The sequence below is a fragment of the Trematomus bernacchii genome, unplaced genomic scaffold (assembly GCF_902827165.1).
Source record: "Trematomus bernacchii unplaced genomic scaffold, fTreBer1.1, whole genome shotgun sequence".
In the NCBI taxonomy this organism is placed as follows: domain Eukaryota; kingdom Metazoa; phylum Chordata; class Actinopteri; order Perciformes; family Nototheniidae; genus Trematomus; species Trematomus bernacchii.
Window position 1 is genome coordinate 18,734 of NW_022987895.1, and position 5,417 is coordinate 24,150.

Genomic DNA, 5,417 nt, shown 5'->3' on the forward strand with positions numbered 1-5,417 from the left:
ACTACTACTACTTCTACTGTTCTCAACTGTTTTTCACTTTAATTGGATAGTCCTAACACATGCCTACAAACACTTAGTGGAGAACCTACTAAAAGTATACTGATAGTCAACTCTAGATTAGTTGACAATCAAAGGATAGTCAACTCAACTTTAGTTGCTTATTTGTTGATCATCAACTAATGCTTATTGACTTAGTAATGTAATCTTTAGTTGACATCTTGACTCTCAACAGATTATCAACAGATAGTCGACATGACCCTGTTGACTTTCAACTGACAGATTGATTTTGAGTAGTTGATTGTCAATTTTGAAGATGTTGACACAATCTACAGATAGTAAGGTTGAATATCGGTTAATAACCTGTTGCAAAAAACATGTTGACAGTCAACAGACACTTTTTGTAAAATCTATAAATCAACACTTGAGATCTACCTTATATTCTACTGGCAGTTAGTTAAATGCATGTTACTTGTCTGTTGAAACAGTGTTGTTGAATGTCAACTGATGACTTATAGAGTGTTAACTATGGACTATCAAAATAAAGTGTTACCCTATTTGGTCTTAAAACCTATTTGTTAAAGATGTGATTGTGTAACAGGCTCAACAAGCTAGTGAGGAAAACACCCTTTGAGAACATTTCCCCACAAGATGAACTTGAAAGCTGAAGAATAATAGCTCGTAATTATTTAACACAATGTTTTTTTTCGGTATTTAGCAGGTGCTGCTGTACCTGTTTATTCAATCAATCAAATGTTATTTATCAAGTCTATTATCAGAAATGACACGTAAGTCTCAGGGGGCTTTACAACACTATACCCTCTGACCTTAGACCATTACAGCAACAAGGAGAAACTCCCAAAGAAACCCAACCGTTAACGGGGAAATGGAAGAAACTTTGGGGAGAGCAACACGTATACATATAAGTATAAATGATTATTATAAACCCACACAGTTATCACTGCTAGAGCAGCAGCTGTTACCTGTTTAACACACATGATGAACACCCTGCATCCTGTCTTTATACTGTGCCTTAGAGGCCCGGGAAGCATTTACTGACAATGTGTTGAGTATATAAGCCTTCATTATTTGCCTGTGTATTTCCTGATATCCGATATCACTTTTTATAAAACGCAGACTTTGATTATGATGCATTTGAAACACTGAAATGTACTTACTAGTATTTTGTTTCAGGGAAAGTGGAAATAATACAATTACAACATATTTTGTAACTAAATTGTAAATCAGAAAACAACTACATTACAACCCTTTAGAGCAGGGGTCTCAAACTCAAGGTCCGGGGGCCAAATCCCACCCGCAGCTTCATTTTCTGTGGCCCCGCAGGAGCTTGCAAAGAATATAATACGTTTATTATACGGTTACATGCCGATTTACAGAAGCAGGTTGCCCATAAACTACATGTCCCACAATGCATCTCGTTTTGTGACATGCGCACTGAAGAGACTTGCAATTATTTGCCCCAGACTTCTGCTTTCAGACGTAGTTAATTATGAAGTTATTACCCGATCCGATAATGATCCAATTCAGAGGCAATAATGTAATATAATACATTATTTTATATATATATTATATATTTATAAAGTTACAACCGGCCCTTTGAGTGCAACCTTTATGCCAGGGCTCTCCAACACGTCGATCGCGAGCTACCGGTAGCTCGCGGGCAGCTTTTCAGTAGCTCGCCGCTCGATTATCGATTATAGCGTAGTAAGGTTGCTTATTGATTTTTCGGCCGCGGCTGGACAATAACGTTTTTTTATTTTAGATTTTTTTCTGTCACACGAATATCAAATGGTCGGTGACGCAGAGATCAAGGAACAGACGTGACAGCAGCACAGCGACAACACACACGGAGCAGTCTGCTTTCTCCACCAGCACGAGTCCAGAACTAACAGCAGAATGACCCGCTCTGAATCAGGCCCTGTCGCTGCGCCTCAGAGACACACAGGGAGGGATTTGTGTTTTTTGAAAAACACTCGTTATCGTCATGTCAGGTTTTTGGTGAATTTAATCAAGTCTTGGATTGCAGAGTATGAATGTCCTCTTGCTATTTTCAGTTGATAAATACTTGTGTAAAGTTTGTGAAGGCAGGAGGAAAGCTTCCGCGATCACCGTCTCCTCTCCGTTCCTCCAAACCCCGCCCCCTCCCTGAAAATAATGAGTGACAGGCTGATAGTGACCCGATAGAAACTTTATTATTCACTTAATCACTGATTGAGATATGATGAAGCTAACTTAATCTCATACATTCATGGGATTTATGTAACAGTAAGACAGAGAATGTAAGTGTGCACCCACATGCACTATTTTTGTTTTTATAATGCTATTGTAAATACTCCTGCTGTTTTCAGACTCAAGTCATGTGTGTCTTTTTTTTAACAGAAGACCGTTGCTAGAAGCTGCAGCTAGACTGCAGAAGTATTAGTTTTTTGTTTTTGAGGATGGAACCATTTTCACACACAGATATAGGGAGGCTAGACCTATACAATTGATTTATTATGGTTTATAATTTAATGTCAAGACGAAGAAGAAGAAGAAAAAGATGGCTGAACAACTGTTCAGTGTCAATCCTGTGGAGATCTCCAAAATAATGTTCAGCTTAAGTCTCAGCAAAACTCACAACATTTCTGGAGCCTTGTAGACCCAGAAAACTATAAGAACATTCACCAAGCAGCACTGAAAATGTCTGCTTTATTTGGTTCTGTTCTACATACCTTTGTGAAGCAGCTTTTTCTGACATGAATGAAATCTAAATACAGAACAAGACCGACTGATGAACATTTAAATGACTCTATTAAGTGAACCTAAGTGGGTCCAGCATACACCTCTATGGTGGACTGTATGCAGTGCCATTAATCTCACTAACAAAAGAGTGAAATGCTTGTAAGGTGGTGATTAAGGACACTTATGTGAATGTTCAGTGATGTACTTATTATGTGGGCCATAATAATATGTGAGAAATCTTCGTTTTCTTGGACCTTATTTTTGATAAGCTTTAGGTATTGCAATTTCACACGTGTACAAAAGTATAGCTTAATTCAACTGATGAGGGCTATGTGAATAAATGTAAGCGATGTGATGCAAGTAGCTCTTGGCCACTTTCATTTTTTGAAAGTAGCTCTCAGATGAAGAAAGGTTGGAGACCCCTGCTTTATGCGAATGTGGCCCGCGATGAAATTGAGTTTGACACCCCTGCTTTAGAGGAACTCCAGACAAACACAGACCCTCAATTGTTGCTGTAGTTTTAAAGTGAGTGAGGAACTCCCCCTGCTGTTGAATGTCAGGTACAACAGCACCCTCCCTCCTCCATATACAGTACAAAGAATCGGAAGTAAATAAATGCACCTTTTTGGAGGTGCCTTTAGATTTCATTACCAAAACTAAGCTGTATTTGATGGACATGAGCCAACAAAGCCTTTACATCTTTGAATTGACAGTCCTGCAGAAAGACTGAGCAGCTGCTGTCTCAGAGGCATGTTTCTGACGTGAAGAGGGAACTTTTAACATTTGTGTTTGGTGTAAAAGATTACATGTGTATTCACCTTATATCAGGATGTTACTTGCAGCTTAGTTTGTTCAAATCACACTCATCACATGTAAATAAAAGAGACACAAATAACATCAATTATTTTACTTTAAGTACTTTAACTGCATTTCACTGATACACTTTACTAAAGTAAGGTTTTGAATGCAGGACTTTTACCTGCGGTATTTTCATAGTAAAGTTTTAGTACTTTTCCAGCTGTAAATAATTATTTGAAATCAAAATAATACATTTTAAACAGGGTGAGCTTCATCGTGAGGAAGACCTGACATTCTGTTTAAATCCAGAAGAGGGCAGTAGTGCTACATTCAGCTTCATAAACGGACGCAAAGAGCTTTCAACTGATTGCAATGTATTCCCATCGGCGGCGGTATTTGACGCTCATGGAAGCACGGCATCGGTCCATGTCGGCGGCAGTTAAAGGCAATGTGAGCGTCCATTCCCATTGGATAACGGAGGATTATACACCCGAAAGTAAGTATTCCCCTTACTGTCGATTGATTTTACAGTGATATCTGCACTACTCATCAACTCAAAAACACCAGATTATCCTTGTTAATTAAACGACATTGATTGGTTTAAATTGTGTGCAATGCTTTTGTATTTTTCCCCTTCGATTCGGAGAAACAAATATTTTTTCGGAGTTTAGGATGGCAGAAGACACTACACTACCCAGAATCCTCAGCTATCGTTTGGGACTACACCATGTGCTCTGTTTGACAAACCCGTGATTAGTCCTCAGCGTCAGTCATGTTTAACTTTTACAATAAAAGAGTTCCCTGCTTCTCACTCAGCAACTCCACAAACTAACTAACTAACACACACACACACGCGCACGCACGCACGCGCGCACGCACGCACGCGTGCACACACACACACACACACACACACACACACACACATCAAAATACTATATTCTGATGTAACCCTTTTGTACCCCTCTATAACAGATGTAATCACTTGTATTTAGTTATTTAATTACAGCACTACATGGAGCTAGTTACTCTAAATGTTTCATATTGATTCAAATAAAGAACCAAACTTGTGCTCTTATATTATATATATATTGTGCTGCTGTAGCTAGCATTGAACAGCAGGGGGGGCTCTTTCCTCAATTTGAAACCAGAGCAACAATTGAGGGTCTGTGTTCGTCTGGAGCTCCACAAACTCTCTCAATTATATTCATGCTGGTAACGACGAGTATCCTCATTCAACATCTCTTCCAAACAATCCTTCAGTTTGTTTTCTTCTTCTTCTTCTGCTTGGTAACCAGCTGGAGGAGCATGCAGTCGGCACGTTAGCAAGGCGTACAGTCCTCGCGGAACTTCACGGACAAAGTGAACTCACAAGGTGGAAAATATGAATGATATAACGTAATAACGTGAAGTAAGGATTGGTTATTGAACGGTAAACCACAAAGGGTGCTGCTTCCAGAAATTAAATGTTTTTTAAAAAGGTGATCACATAAAATATGAAAACATTATATTAACATCACACTTGGTATAATGAAATACCTTTCATCAAAGTGTAGAGCTTGTTTTCTTCTCAGCTGTGTTCCCTCTGAGGAGATCCATAGTGGCTTTATCAAATGCTGCTGTTTTACCATACATGTATCTCAGCGCTGATTTTACTCTTGGACTTTGATCCATTTGACTTTTCATGATTTCCAGTTTCTTGACCTTCTCTTTTTCTCCCTTCTCCTTCATCTTCTCGATCAGGAAGTCCAGGTGGGCCTGAGTGGCCAGGGAAACACCCTTCATGGCGATCTTCTCCAGTTCCACAACATGTTGGAAAGACTCCTCCAGCAACTGATCTTTGTCTTTCTGGAGGTCTTTCATGATCTCCTGGAGAGTTTCAA